A 17,698-nucleotide genomic window follows, 5' to 3' on the forward strand; every position below is an offset into this window, starting at 1 on the left:
AAAATATGTTTATTTGCGTATGCTAATCTAATTATAACGCTAGATGCGAGCTAATTTGTTAGAGTGGTTCGTTAAAGGGCGAGTGGCGCCCTCGCCGCGCACGCAACCTTCCCTGTCATATGTCATAATGATCAGGTGCTGTAGGCAATTAGAAATGGCCAAGAATTGGTTATTGTACTTCAATACTCTATAACTAGGATTAATCATTATTCTAATGAGGTAGTAGAATAGTTTAGCGATCAGAACTTTATGTAATGTATCTCTATAAAATATTTACATATAAAATCGGTGAAAAAGTAGAAGGAACACGATGCCTTAATTCCACTTAATACGAGTAGATGCGAAACTTCAAGGTAGCCGACAGCGCCATAGCGCATTTGTGATCGACACGAGACCGATTGATATAACATAAAAAGTCACATCTTGAAACCATTTGATGATTGGCGAAAAAAATGGGTGATTTATTCTTTAAATACAATAAAATGGTTCTAAACATCGCTGGAAGTAAGATCGATGGCGGCGATGGAGTCGCGGGCCGCCGCCCACGGGCGCGGGCGTGGGCGGCTGTCAACCACCTCTCACCGGCTAATTCAAAACTAATTGGAGCATAATTCTTATACAATATTTATTGTGTTTATGTCTTCTCTAATATTATTGCATTATAAATGACTTGTGTCGATACATTTATCAAATAGCTATCACTGACTGAATTCGCCTTATTTATACTTGTAATGAGAAAATGTACAGTTCGTATGGAGACAAAATATTGCGATAGCAAATTGACTTACACACAAAATTTGAAATTTAATTTTATATTTTTCTTGGCTTGAGTCAAAAACTAATATTAGGCATGCATGAAAATATAATAAAATCTATCCTACCCGTTTACCTGTAAATTAAAAATGTACAATTATGCAAACTTTTGTGACAGTTACGGATAACCACATTATCTTAGACCTTAAATCGAAATGTCCAATAAAATCTTTTGGTCTGATTAGCGTTATGACTTTTATACGTCGTAAAAGTTTATAGCGGGACTGGCTCGAGCTGTTGTTTCGTTTGGACGACCGTTTACATTTTTCTTATAAGGTTTATTTCTGTAAATAAGTTTTTATTTGACATTTATCGTATTGCGGTGCAAATATGTGTATAAGTATATTTAACTCATGGCGAGCTACATACCTACGTGCCTATGTCTACACTAGCGCTAGTGTTCCAGGATTCATCTCTTGTGTACTCCCGGTCTGGTAGTAGTCACGTTGTCAGTCACGTGACGTGAGGGGTATTGTTTTCGTTATTAGTTCGTTACACTTTTGCTGTCTTTGTGTCAGTGGTAAACGATTATGTAGTCTACCTGATTGTAAGTGAGGTGGCTAGTGCTACCCATGCTGGTATGTAACTTGCTGCTTCTTCAGCTACACGCTTTTTGGTATTGTAATAGCAGAATTATTTCTGCTACCACAATACGTATACAATTATATGTATAATATGTTTGACAAGACATGTCATAAAATAACTTAAGTTAATGATTAATTATTACACATACATTAAACATGTTCTGTCCGTGATAATGCTACAGACAAACCACGCAAATTAATTGGTTGTTGCAATAGATCTTGGAGATACTTAGAGAAAAGGCGTGGGGTGCTCCATTTATCAGGTTCGAAAAGCGCCCCACACTTTTTCCACAATTATACTATTTAGGTACTGTTACTTAATTGATTCTTAGATTGAAAATTATTTTCTACTTTTTAGTTGATTTTATCATAAAAGCGTGTTTTTTAGTTTTTTGAACTACTTATAATTATTTATTGATTTTTAGTATTTGTTGTTATAGCGACCACCATTATGCATCGTTTGTAAAAAAATCAAGTGTCTATCTATTACGATATAAGAGATAAAGCCCAATGACACACGAACAGACCGCAGAGGGTTTCGTTTTAACTTTTGAGTACGGAACCCAAAAAATCATTTTACAAGAGGGCATTATACTCGTAGATATGTTTCAGTTATAGGGAAACATTTGGAATAGGGAAACATTTGAGTTATAGGGAAATAACATTATTATTTTCTAAACTAAAAATCACGCTATAACAGTTACGCCTATTGTAACTAAAAAGCAATAATTATTTGCAATCTAAACTTGCGATGAACTTTGCTGAAGGTGCTTGAAAAATCTCGCCTCGAAAATTGTTAATCCTGAGGATGTTGATAAGGACAATGGTACAAAATTATTAAAATCGTGTATTGTCATCGGTTTTTGATAATTCTTCAAAATTTTGAATTAAACTGAACGTTCAAAGTGGATAGAAATCGGGCTCAAAGAGTCCGTTACTGTTACGTACATACATACATACAAACGTACAACCCAAGCTAATGAAAGCGTGTTAAAAATCAAATTTATATTTTCAGTAGACAATTAAATAGAGGGCCGATAAATTAATTAAGTTAATATCGTAAATTTAAATGTGGATCCCAGGTCGGTGTCGGTGGCGTGCGTGGGCGCTGCGGCCACGTGGTCGGGCGGCCGATGTTCCGGCCACATGTGACATACTTGTACAGCAAATAGTCATTAACGCCTGCACATGGACTCGTATCGGACAGAAATACTCGCACGAGGAGCCTCCGCGCCTCGCGCCTCCGCCGCGTTCAGCGTGCACTTGACGAGTGTCACTTCTAAATACATATTCACTTAATTCCAAATTCTACTTTACAACTCTAGCGTATGACTGATTTTCCTATATCAGTAGGTACAATTATTTCCAAGTCATCGACGGCCTCGGTCGGGTTATCGGGCGACCCCTTATCATTCGCGCGCACACATTTATAATGTGTGAGCATATCACACTGAAATGGAGCTCTCGAACACATCGTTACTGGTCTAAAATGGATTTGATCAGTTGGAAATATTTATGGTATAAATTAGTTTCTTTTATAATAATTATTTTATCAAACTGATAGGTAAAGAGTGGGTGGCATTGTTTAGCTTTGCCTTATGAGCAGTTTAAACAGCCACAAGTAAGCCACTAACCAAAGGCCTAGCATCCGCATTTGGTACAGCAGCGTGGTCGACCTCGAACTTGTGGATAATAGACCGATGGTCTATTATCCACAAGTTCGAGGTCGACCACGCTGCTGTACCAAATGCCTACAGTACCTACTCAGCCGATGGACGTGTTATGTTAATGGACAATGTAAGATATGTAATTATAAGTAAGAAAATAAAATTAATATTTAGGGAGTTTATTTTACCCAAACGTATACCATTTCTTATACCCAATAATTGATTTCATCATAATATTTATTTATTTTTTATTTATTTATTTATTTATTTATTTATCGTTACATCTATCATTACAGGTATTCTTAACCTAAAGCGATAGAGTAGCCTAATTGTAGCGTTACATATAAGATATTAAATATACTGACACTTTTGCGAATTCACTCCAGTGACAACAAAAGACGTCACTTCTATTGTGGACCTCATTAAAAATTAGAAAGCTCTGGTGAGGGGAGCCTTGGCCAGTAGCTAGGTCCTAGCTGCCGGAGGCGCCAACAGCGGCGGGCGATGCCGTCGCCACACAAACCGATTTGGCACGCAAATATGTAAAGACTGCAACACTAACGGGTTGTAAGTCGCACCTCTAAGTAACCACTAACGTAAATTCACGACGCACCCTCAGTTCGTTGTATCCCACCATACCTAACACGAATAGCGTGGGATACATCAAAGGATAAAACGGATATACGCCATATAATTTCATGTACAGGTGCCTTGTAAATTTATTCTGTACACGCTCCAACATTACCGCATACTTTTATTTATTTATTTTATTTATTATTTATTATTTATGCACACACACAATATAGATACAAGAGGAAAAAAACATATAAAGAAATCGTATGTACAAAGGCACTGCTTATTTCTGTAAGAAATTTCTTCCAGCAGACCTGTGAGTGGATAGAGGTGAGTGGATAGACTTTTCTTCATATGGGGACCATATGACAGCACTGTGTTCCAGGTTACTCCTCACCAGTTCGTTATATAGAACCTTAACAGCGGTAATATTGTTAAAACCTCGCGATTGCCTTAGAACAAAACCCAAGTTCCGATATTATGAAACATGCGTTTATTTAGTAACCAACTTCTCAAAGGAAATAGGTTATTTATTAATTAAATAATGAATAGCGTATAGGTACCTATATTATTAAATTATCATATTTGTTTTATATGTTTTCTAATAAAGCCACTTTTATATTCATCGGTGTAATAGTAGTGTTGCAGCATCCTTCGGAATTTATTATCCGGGATGTTTTCTTGTAAGTTGTAGTGTAACATCTGCGACCGCTTCATCAGCTTCATGTGGCCCGCGATTAGTGTCATCAGATACCATTCAAGAGAATAATTATGGGCTCGTTCCGTTGCTCCATGAACGATAAAAAACCATCGTTGAACTGGTGACAATGTAAGCTTACTAAAGTTTTGAAGATAATAGGTATGTCATAACTACGTTTTCATGCGGTTTTTTAATGGAGTGGACTTGTTGACTAAGTAACTACATATCATCAACGATAAAGAGAAATGTCAAGATGCTCCTCAAAAAGCTCTTTAGAAATCGAGGTTTTCAAGATTATTTGTTATGAAATGTCTAAGTTTAATGTAATCAATCTAACATATATCAATCTTAAAAAATGTAACTCTATGTAATTAGTGAAGATGTATATTTATTATTTAAAATATCCTTTATTTTTAAGTTGAATATATTTGTTTGAATATTTCATTTTCAGGATCACAACAAGTATAGTACTACATAGTGGCCTGGCTGGCTGGCTGGCTGGCTGGCTGGCTGGCTGGCTGGCGGGCGGGCGCCAGGCGTGTCGCCGCGAGACAGGTGGTGGCGACTTGGCGAGGCGATGTCTATCGCAACGTGTCCACTCGATCTTTGCGCATTCTAATACGAGATGATTTTACTGTGTTCAAGTTTATATTCCTTATAAATCTGTGCCATGTTCTATTTTAACATTTTTCTAGCAAGAAAATGTAAAAAAACCCACTAATGAAAACTGTAATAGGTACTTTCATTCCGAAATTACACAAATGCAAATTTTTGGATAACAAAAACGAAATCGACGGTACCTCTCGTTAGAAAGCTAAATATCTTATTATATTTAAATCTTCGCAATTGGTTAATATTTCCGGATATCCACTTATTTTGCCCAAGGAATTAATTTGGCCATTTATCGTCGTAACGCAGCCTTCTTGGGACTTTCCCACGAGGTAGCGATTGGGACACTTCATTTTATGTTGCCTTTTAATTTATCTTCGACTAGTTTTATTTTTTATGTCTGATTTATTTAAATTTTTAGTAATTAGTAAAACTCCATCTTATAGGTAGTACAACAAAAATATAAAAAAATTGACCGCATTTCATTGGTAAATCATTAATTAATAGTTCGAACCTACTCGAATCAAATCAAATAGTTTATTTGTTAATAGATATAGGTACAACATGGTGGTTTACATACTCGTACTACTGACAGTTTCATTATATCTAGTCATGTTATTATGATATAGAAATATTCTAATAATATTCTCGTAATCCTATATAAAATATTACAACAACAATTTTGTTATTTACTAGTAAGTATTAGGTATGAGATATTTCTAAAGATTTTACCTATAAAATTCTGGACATGTCGTGTGTATATTAGAGTTAGCACTAATGTAATTAGAAGCGGGTAAACTACACTGTCAGCGAGGTAGGCGCGTGTGAGGCGCACTGCGTTCACGTTGTGCTCAAATATTTCCCATTAAATAAAGTAATAACGGTTTCAATTAGCGGAAGTAATGCAAACTTAATTAAAAAGGGTGACAGTGGAAATCTAGAACGTCTTCTATCATGTAATACGTTTAAGGAATAATATTATGAGCTCCAGTGCCTACAAATACTAATGTTATTACATGGTTGGAAAAGAATGGGTGTTGAAGAGATGCCGATATTTTTTTTGAATTCCGTGCAGTCCGTTATTAACTTTTGCGGGCGGGACTCTTAATTCTCGCCCCAGATTCACCTCGGAAATGTTAGTAAAAGTAGGTGGAATTTACGACAGCGAGGCAACTTTTCATCCCAAGAAACCAGATTTTAGATGATTTAATTGCAAATTGGTTGTTCGACGCAGCTCTCATATACAGGGAAAGAGAGCGCAAGGGCAATAATCATTAATCAGCGACATGTTGTGTTACGTTTGATTTGCATAATGCGACGATGACTGGGAAGGCTTTATCTATGAGCGAATAAGCTACCGGCGGTAACGGCCACCGTACATTCCTCGTAGAAACAGTTTCGGGTTACGAATATAAACGCACAGCTGTTAGCTGCCCGCTCGCGTTACAAAACTTCCACACCGATCGCGCTTTCATCTCAATATGATTTATGTAAGAAAAAATGCATCGTTTAACATTTCCAATTAAAGGAGGTAGAAATAAACATTCTTGTTGTTTTTGTGTCATATCCACGACGGCTAATTATAATGTATTAAACTAGTTTTTTAGGCGAGACTTAAATCCGGATAAATATTTCGTCGTAGATGCTTAACAATAAGGTCGCAGGAAGTCATTAAATTAGTTATTTAAATAAAAGAAATGCTACTCGTAATTTATGGAATTGATTATCGAATCGAGAAGCGGTTACTACGAAGTGTAATTGTTAGTTAGACGGGTGGTGTTTGCGCGCGGCTCGCGGCGAAGGCTCTAATGACGCGGGATTGCCGCCAAGTGGTCCCGCAAACACGCGGGGTTCAGCGCGGGTTCGATGGCATTTTGCCGGCCGTAAACAAAAGCGTACACTGCCGCTGGCAACGCGACTGCGGCTCAGCGCTCCCGGATGCTGATCACTTTCAGCCAACTCACTTTGAATTTATGAACGATTTAAGATTCAATTAAACGCGGTGAAGTGCGTGTCGGCCCACGCGTAATGTAGAGTCCCGTGATCGGGATCAACATTAATTTAATCGGCAGCATAAATAAGTTTCTACTTTGTAGTACTTCTCAACGATCCTGTTACTATTTAATTACAATTGATTTGAATAAAACATAACCTAATCATTTATTAAAACTATATACATCATTCTTGAAAACCTACACATAGCATTTTTTATCCGTCACTTGAATAGACGGAGCAAATATGTTTACATTTTTCTTAAGCTATGGAACCCTAAGAATGATAGGTTTGATTATAAATGTGATTTAAAGAATAATTTGAGAGTACGATGATATAAAGCAATGCAACAATCTCATGGCTTCGTTTTGTCTATTGAGAATTGAGGGCATTGTCCTTTTCAGGTGGACTGTTCTCCCTCGAATATTAATTACAAAAAAAAATTCGTTTCCGGTGAGCCATTCCCGGCCGCACACCCTCCTTGGACAAGAAATATTACCTATTAGTGTATTTAGTGTTAGCAATATTAGAAATGATTTCAGGTTTCGTGAATGAGCAGGGCGCGGTGCGAGTGGGGGCGGGCGGGCGCGGCCGAATAATTGTCACAATAAACAGTCGGTAATGGAGTGGAGCCGCGCCCGACGAGTTAATTAGCGGAGTGACTGCCCTCTTCCTCCCCCTCCTCGTACACCCCGGGACCACTCCCGAGGCACCCCTGATGCCCTTTGTGGTTTTGGCAACTTTTAATATCCTAGATTTGAACAAAATTTTTTGTTGGTCATAATTAAAATAAAAGTTATTCAACGTCTATTTACATTGCATAACCAGTATTATCGTAGGATTGTCACACTTCTGGCTTACTCCGTTAAAAAGGTGTTAAAAAGGATTTATCAGTTTCACATGTGATAATTGAATGTGTTGATTTAATATGTAGAGTCAATAACTCTGTGCGCTCGGTCATTTGTTTCATTTTTTTATCCAGGCAAAACCGAGGTGCAGCTCTGTATAGTTTGCTAACGTGTCAATTTGTCATTGTAATGGAGAGTATAAACAAATTACAAGGGTAGTGGGCCGCCATTAAGATATGGCGTTACTAAAACAATTAGGAGGAAAAAGGTTCGTTCGCGTGCTATATTGAAGGTAAAAGATTTTATCCTAAAATTTTGTTAAACATTTCTTTCTCACCTCTGAATTATAACACGCTTTGTTGCGATGAAGATAATACGGACCGCTTATCGGTAGAGAAGTTGTCTGAAGAAGAAGATGTCTGAAGTTATAAACTGTTATGCCCGACATCCGCGTGTCCTGGCTGGAATACTACAAAGATATCGATACTGTTCTTCTTTTGATATCATCATTATTTAGTTTTGACTTTAGTAAGTTCTAAAAGAAGTCAGCTTAAAAATAAGGTACAATTATCATATAATATAAATGGAAACTTTGCTGATTTTTGTTATGTCTATGTGAAAATTGCTGTGTGTATTTAAAATTGTATGTTTCCCATATAAAAATAAAATAAAAATAAACTGAAACGGACTGACATAAACAATATAATTATTACCATTGAGTTGAACGGTTATCAGTTATGAGAATTATTTGGTCCCCGACCACGATCTAATTGTCATGACGATAATTAGATAATAAATCATAATCACTATCGGGCGTTATCTTATCGCGTTCGGCAGTTCAGCTGTTCAATGGGACAATGCTATCAACATTACACGCTTTGGGGTTTTAAAAACCCTTTAAACGAAAATAGATGTAGAATATTCATAGTTATTACAATGACAATTCTATAAGGCAGTTAGGTACCTTCGTTGACAGATAAGTAAATATGATAAAATATGTTCGTTTTGTGACAAATTAAGTAGTAGTAGTAGCATTAACAAAACTTAGTAATTAGCAATATACTAAGACTTATGAATATTTTATTTCAATTAGTGCATCTTAATTTTTGTAACTACCTATAGTAATGTAATACTCATTTATTGTTAGGAGTAATTTTGTCATCAGTTGCCAGGTAAGACGTGAAGACTATAAGACAGCAAGGCGGCAAGGTGGCGAGCCGGCAAGAGCTAGCGGTGCGCGCTGAATTCAGTGCAACCGCTTTCACCGGCCGCTCTGGAAACAGGTGCGTACGCGCAGGGCTGCTGCAACCCTACCTTCATTACCTACTTGTTACTGTCTTATCTTGTGATCATTTGACCACAACTCAGCTGACCATATCTCAAACTTGCTATTCGTATACTCGTATCAAATATAAAACATTAATCATTACCCTGAATTTTATGCTACCTAACAGTTTCCAGTTACCGTATTGGAAGGGTAGGGAAGAGAAGTTAAATATTTGCACATGTTAGGTAAGTACATATATTACATATTAATATAATAATTATACAGTTTACTGTGGACGGTAGTTAAACACTTTGTGGTTCGATTCCAGCGGTATCGCCGGTACACCTATTCTGCCTAATTTCAATCAAGGGTTGAATAAAGATTTCCATGGGCGGCAGTAGCCATTTATCATCAGGTGGATTGAATTGTCGTTTGCTACTTGTTTCTCTACATTGTAAAAAAATATAATGTATCTGACTGAAAAAATAGAGTGTGAGTGTAGTTAGCGAGCCCTGCGCACGTAGTACTGTTACGCGGTCGCAGGACGAGCGCCGCGCCCTCGATACATCCGCCAGTAATTACCCTCCCGACAAGCGTTTCTCTTATTAACCTGCTGTAAATCCGTTCCGATCGCATATTAACTTGTTTTCATGCAGCTCTTCTGACATATTGGTTATTATTTATTTACCTATAAAGTGTCGGAGTTATTTTTGTGGCTTGACTAGAATTTCGTGTCTTATGGTACCTAACCTATGCTCTACTTTGGAGGGTACAATAACTTATGAAGTCGTAGTATTATATTTATATCTATTCATAAATCGTAATCATGGTGCTGCAGGTGTTTTTAAAAAGGAAAATTTTTCTGAAACATGTTCATTGACTCTAAAGTTAAGACTAATATTATCAACTCATTATAACTTATTTCCTTCATCACATGTAATAAAGTTCTATGAAATGAAAACCTTGTTGGTTTTCGTGTTGATTAAGTAAAAAGTAGTGTGCGTCCTTGTGTCGTGACTTTCACAGTTGAAGGTCGGCTAGCGCCGCTGACCGCGGCGGGCAGGTGGCCGCTCGGAACCCGTTTGCTCGCGCACCTCGGCACCAGAGCGAGCACTGCTACATCACCAGCGCCGCACCCGCCCGCACCCACCGCCCTGGGGGTGAACGTGCTGACAATACGGTTGTTCGGTCCACTGCGTGCTCATGAAAACTGTTAAGGCATATTCATAGTAGGTATAGTTTTGTACAATAAATATTCTCATTTTTGGTGCATCAAGTAAATCACATGGAAATGACGCTATTAAATATAAAGTTTTGTTCAAGGGCGGCATCCGTTAGATTGTTTTTTTTTTTTTTGCAGACAGCCTGTGGGTAAAGATAGAAAACAGGAATAGTTATAAAAAGTAATACAGAAGTAGAATAGTTATAATTAAGAATAGGCGGGCTTACGTTAATTCTTTCCAAAAAAGGCAACAAAATTGGGAAATTACAAACATGTACGAGCAGGTATACAAAGTTAAAGTCGAGGCGGAAACAGAGAGTGTGTTTGATTTAACCTTTTCGTTTGTACTTGATCGAAAATATAATCCAAAATATCGAATATGTCATTATAATTCATTGTGGTATAGGTGATATTAGTCGGTAAATAGGACCATTTTTTTTAATGAAATATTGCGTATTTTATTTCATCTTTTTTATGTATCTATGAACGTTAAACTGCTAATAGAACTCGGCCGTATGACTTTTGTGAGATACATGTCATTAAAATTCTCACATAAAAGTAAAAGCCTTCTATTCAAACGATCGGATGTAAAATACATTTACCATTTGTGTACTAAATTCAATGAAAACCGCCTAGTAACAAACGTAGCTATGAAGGAACGTAAGATATGCCAAACGGCCCCGGAGCCTCCGAGTGCTCAATGGCTGGACCGGTTCCAGTGCTATTTATGAGACAGATCATTTTCTCCACACAACCTGCCCGAGTGTCAAAGAATTTTCTATACTGGCCGCTGTTCGCTGGTAAAACCACTGGCTATCTTTATATTATCTAAGGATGAACAAATTAAGGTGAATGAACCTTATATTGTTAAATCACTAAAACCAATACTACGGTACGTACACCAAACTATACTTGTAGATGTAAAGTTTGGTAAATCAATACACATTTATTTAACTTAACGTTATCAAGATTTAAGTTTAGATATATAGATTTAATGAATTAAAACTTCCAAGCAGAGGTACAGCACAATAAACAATTCAATAAAATAATTGGCATTGTCTCTTGAAACGTAAATTGAAATTAAAATAATTTGGAGAGCGCTCCATTTGGGCAACTATAATAAGCGGCTGCAAAAAGTAGCAGATACAATCATTAAGCCCGCGATCGGCGATCGGCGCTCGTTTGCTGAGGGGACTGGTTATCTTATTACGGTTATGTGCTCTTGTATTTTTTCCCTGCAGTAACTGTGAATTCCACTTGTCTCGGCGCACAAAAACTGTAGGCATGTCCCACTGCTCACACTCTTCAATATTTGCTTAGTACTTAGAGCTTGAATATGTTTAGAATGCTCATACGGCCATAGCTATGATAAACTGCTTAAGTATTGATAACATTTTCAGCTATTGATATTTTTTTCTTTCATGTCATTACTATTTTTATTGTCTTTTCAGCAATTAATTTTTATATAATAAAAACCTTAGTATCAATAAGACGATTACATTAGGTAGACTATTACAGTGTTTCAAAGTTAATATCTACCTGAAGATTTGCATTAAATACAGACCAATATATTATTAACAATTAACAAACTTACTTATTAAATTACTTACTACAAATGTAAGTAATTCACACCACTTGATCGAAAACAGCTCAACAACTTACAAACATGATTTGATTTGAATCCAGACAGATACTCCAAACACAAATCAAACAGTATTACTACCAGCCTCTATCTTGTTCGTTCTCTTAGTGGCAAGTAATTGTTGTATAATATGGCAAGTGCGTTGCGCAGATTCGATAATTGTGGTTGCGAAACTTGGGCCGATTTGGGCGCGCATTATTCACACTTTACGGTCTATTTGCGCACGCTGTTAACGGATTTAATTTCGGCTTGCAGTTTATTATAGCCGTTCGTTGAAACATGGGCCGATCAATAATTAAATTATTATAATCGAAGAAATTGTTTTATAGTTCTATTAATAGTGTTTGTAGTTGTATGTATGTTATGTCTACTAAATTACAGTTAAAACTAATTTTAAAGCTCTATGTTTATGTAATGTTTCCTTTCTTTATTTAAGAGTTTGAAATAAGTAAAAAGTTATTTGTAAAGTAAATTGGCATCAAAATTACTTTTAACATACTGTTTTTTACATTTAATACATTGCGGTATGATTGTTACTAAGGAGTTGTTGTTGTAGGAGCTGTCAGCTTATCATACAATATTTTTATTTAAGTACTAATAATATTATAATAGCTTGTACGTAAATTATACATCGACTTAGACAAAACAAAGAGAAAGATATAAGTTGAATGATCTTAACTAAGTAGTAGGAACTTTGATTTATTTTTCTTTGTTTCTGAATTGAAGGCATGAATGACATACTGACATTTGCTCAAACCAAAGTTTTTAATTAAGTCCAATGACCATGCAAAACATCAGATACGTTAAGCGAAGTGTTTTTATAATGTTTACTGCTTTTTTTACTTAATATAAAGAGTAAAACCATGTACGAGTAAGTAGTCCTCAATGGTGGTAATTGGCAATATTACTGCAATTCATCAACATCTGTAAAATCAATTCCTAATAGGATTAAAATTTTATCTGGTATGGCCTTGCTATATTTGAGGACAAAGTTCAAACATTACCTGTCTCTACATAACCATAGCAACATAGCTGGTCACAGCAACGTTTGACACTGCTATCAAAAGGCCGATGCGGTGCGACTATGGTGCCTCCTTAAACGAATCACGTCTGGTTCTTCCAATTTTGAGCTGCAATGTGGAGAGTCTTGCACCTGTTGTCCTGGAGACACTGATGTTTTGAATAAGGATTCTGTCTGGTATTGTACGTGTTATGTATTTGTTTTTGTAGTGTTTTCGTGGCTCGCAGCTGTCCAGCCTTCTCACCGAGGTTGTGTTTCTATTGCGTAGTTTCGGCCGCGGCCCGCGCCCGCGCCGCCGCCCGGAAGACGCGCAGTCTCTCACGGCATATTAAAACACGTTTGCTATTCGTCATAAACCGTTAATTCCTCCGCAGCGCATATCATTCTAACTTCCTATGTTATTTTAAAATTGAATTTGCATATTGTTTTTCTACAGCACGTTATTTTATAACAAAATTCTGCCATCGCAAGCTTTAACGGCACTACAAATATTCATTACGTGTACGCGTAACTTGGTTTTAATCCTTGTGAGATTTATTTATTCAAGTGTCGGTGGCACAGTTGCTGTTTATAAGTACCAATTGTTGTTACTTTTACTTACTTACTTTTTGTTGGTAGATAGTAATTTTACTACCAACAAAAAGTAAGTGAGCTTTATCTGATTAGTAGATATATTAAATATTTATTAAGGTAGGTAGTAGATATTGCTTACTATGTACTTGAAATCGTTCTGACGCGTTCAAAGTGCTTATCTAACGTAATATTACGATATGAAGTAGGTAGGTATTACATTTTTATGCAATAACAATTTTGATCTGTCATCGTATCTATTCGGCATTTGTACACAATTCATGTCATATTAAGTTATATTATGTTTATTTTGTGAACTATTTTTGTATACGTACTCACAACGGGTGGTTTACTTTATGTAACCATAAAAAAGTAGTTATTACCTGCTTGCCCTTACGCTGACTGGCGCTGCATCAGCTCGCCTGTCAGTTTGTACAGATTTCGTGCAGATACTGCCTGCCTCGATAATGTCTTTACATTACGTTGCAGTTTCGATATCCTCTCGATATGGTGAGAGGAAGCGATACGTTTCTATATTTTATGGCCCCTCAAATGGCAATCCCAGTCACCTGAGTAGAAACTAGTATCTGAACGCCCACTTCGACTCGCCCGTAAAACTTCTCGTCTAGAGAATTTTCTAATACGTAGGTCAAATTTATATCAGGCATTACAATGTAGTCTTAAGGGTTAGCGACGCATAATATTTAATTTGAGGTAGGGTTCTTGTGTTACTTGGGCTTAGATACAAGGTTTATGAACATTATCATACCCAGAAGAGGAGTTTGTGGTTCGATTTCGAAAGCTTTCCAAGTATTATTACATGTACAAGTAGTATTATTACATACATATGTATTTCGGAGGTTAATTACAGATGTCAATAGGTGGCAGCCACTTACGACCACGTGTACTGCATGCTCGTTTGCTTCTTTAATATTAAAGAAACAATAAACCGTTACGTCACGCGGATCTTAAAAATTCAAAAAAACTATAATCATGTGCATTCAGTATTGTTTGATTAATTTAGTCGGAGTGCAGATAGGCGTACGCGAGGATAACTGTAAGGTTGGTAGCGCAGGCGTTTGTTCGTACATAATCACAATTTCCGCATAGTTACACCTGATCCAACAAACCGGCTCGTGGCGGAGTGCGGCGGAGTGCGGCGGAGTGCGGCGCGCAGCGAGCTCTCACTGCCCTCTACACTTGTTGCTTGCGCCTCGCACCTTACTCGGATAACATGTACCGCAATGTATGGAAACGCTGCGTCATGTTGCACAAAAACAATATGCGCAACGTGTCACAGACCAAATACTAGATACCTACGATGAATACTACGACCGAGCGCGTCTCTCTGATGGCACAATGATGTTAGGAGTTTTGATTAGTTCTAACGGTGTTGCGAGATGATTTTGAATAAAATTAATGACATGGTTTCCAATAAACGGTCCGATGAAGTTTGATTTCAGTAGGTTATTAGATTACGTAACCAATATGCCTTTTGTACTACTGAATTGCTCAATATTACGAATATAACGTAATTCAACTTAAATATTAACTTATTAAGCAGCATTTACAAAGTACCGAGCGGCAAGCTACTGCGTAGAGCAGAAAATTATGTGACGATGCTGCAGTTAAACTGTTACGAGTTATGCCGTAATAAAATTTGCAGAATATTACAAAATTGCGTGGCACAACATGCTCGAGTGCTGAATCGGAAGAGACCTCGACTCCAACTGCGCATCACGCTTCCTGCTCCATCAAGCCGCGGCCGGTATGGATATTAACGTCTATTTGCATAAATGCACATTGGTTTTTCTTGTTCGTTTTTCGTATGTCTTGAATAGGTACATACTCGTAGGAGTGTTCAAACAACTGACATGTGTCTGACAATAAGTGGGTACACTGCAGCTTATGAACGGAGATTGATTTTTATGGTGATTGATGAAGTAGTATATACCTATGGTGTGCATTTAATTAACAGTTTTTAATATCATCATTAACAACTGTTTAGTTAAATAACGTATTACACATATTTTACATCGTTCTCGAATTCATCCAGCAAGAAAAATTGTGATGTCATTTTGCCAATAAGAATGCTTATTTTGTACCTACTCAACGTTTATAAAACCCTTTAGACTGTATTGGGATCGTTTTTGAGCGACATATTTGTTCCAAAGCTTTTAATTTAGCCGTGATAACGGTCAGCCAACATAGCCGGTACCCGGCGTGATCGGGGTCGACAGTCGGTGCTTGCGCGGCGGCCGCCGACCGTCGACCCACTAACAACTCGTTTTGGGGCCTGTACAGATTTTCTTTTGGTTATTTGGTAACGATGAAATGTCGAGTCAGAAGTGCCGGTAATGAAGGACATGACATTATTAAAGCATTTTTTAAATTGTAGAAAATTCTGTTGAGTTCCACCTTCACATCATTTTCAATGTGGTATGCGTTTTATGTGCTCCGTCTTAGTGGCATGCATGGACATTCTGGATACATCGACAGTCCCTAAAAGTAACAATAACGACTTTGACAATTGTCTGATTTCCGGGGCGACTGTGATCTTAATTTGTTACAGTCCAATCTGCAGCCCTATATGATACTTTAAAATTAGGTCTACTACAAGCTGCACAATCACTCCTTCCCTAATACAGATACCTATATCATGTCACTGTTATAATTTAAAGAAAATACATGGTAAATAAATAGTAGGTAAATAGTAAGTATAAAATATAAGAATCTTATCTTACAAAACCAAGCTGAGTAACGAAATATTTGGCTAAATTTGTCTAGAAGTCTGGCAGTGAGTAGGTATCAGTGTCAATGATTCAACAAAAGCGGTGTTCGGACGCGGAGGTGAAATAATTTTGAATGTTAATGAGAGGAGCGGAATAACAACCGACAGCGTTTTCCAATCTCGCCGCTACGTTATGGGTGCTAAGGAAAGTGTCTCTCTCATAACTGTCGTGGAAGATACTAATAAAGATTAGGTGGTCTCCAAACGATCGGTAAAAACTTAAAATTGACGGAGAAAGGTTTACGGATTAACTTTGGTTGTTTAAGTAAAGGTTGCTTTTTTTGACAAGATTTGTTAAAAAATGAACCTTGTGTTGATTAAACTGTTTATTATTTATGTAAATCGTTTCAAATGGATATTCATATGACTTTACTCATTTACGCTATTTACCTACTCATATTTTTGGTCACATACATAAAAAAATTGGCAGACATTTTAAAGGAAAACGAATATTGAATATGTAATAGGAAATAACATGCTACTTATTATGCAGGTCGAGAGGGCAAAGTTCTGGAACAAATTGTTATTGTCACTTTGCCACCAGAGTCTGCGTTAAAATGTGCCTCGTTAATTTGTTAATAACGTGCCTCGCCAGACAATATAAATTCAGTAGGATCTAAGAATCACGGCGATCTCAATAAAATAATTAAATCCACAAATTAAGCTTTGTTAGGATATATGTAATTAGCGTTTTGTAATTGTAAACGTGTGTTTATATGATACCGCCTGTGAGGTCTCTACTTCTCTTTGCAAGTCCACTCTGTCAAACGAAAAAAACATAAATTCTGCGACGTGAATTGTGGGAGATACAAAATAGTAGTAGCAGTAGCCAGATTGTTTTTCCAGAGCGCGTGGGCCTCCGGTAAGTCTTAACTTTCCAAAGGTTGTTGAAACATGTGACTTTGTATGTTGTCTAGCTTGCAATATTGTAGCGCTCAGCGCATGAGAGCAAAGCGCGTGTCAAGAGAGCGCAGAACGAGCGCACAATAACTCAAACATCATAGATCTTTCACAGATGAGAGACTGACCGATAGTTTGGGTATTGTCTGTTCAATGGTTTTTGCAGCAATGTCCTTCCCCGGCCACAGAGCCAGCTCCCACAAGTGCACAGCGCAAATGTCAGAGCAGCGAATGCCGAAGCAATCAACCGAACGTGCAACAATTCCACCGATGCGCTTGCGCGGTCGCAACGTATGATGTATGCAATAATTACGATAATTTTATTAGTAAAGTAATAACCACTTTTTTCTATCCTTTTATGGATTATTGCTATATAATATAAGAAGCACTGTACCGAGTCCGTCAAATACCAGATTTTGCGACTGATTTATGTATCTTTGACGTAGAAAATTAGCGTTTTTCCAGTGGACGTAGAAGAAACGTAGAAGACGCCGCCAGC

This window comes from Epargyreus clarus, unplaced genomic scaffold, assembly GCF_041222505.1.
Source record: "Epargyreus clarus isolate Ecla_fem2 unplaced genomic scaffold, WU_Ecla_fem_2.2 ptg000026l, whole genome shotgun sequence".
Classification (NCBI taxonomy): Eukaryota; Metazoa; Arthropoda; class Insecta; order Lepidoptera; family Hesperiidae; genus Epargyreus; species Epargyreus clarus.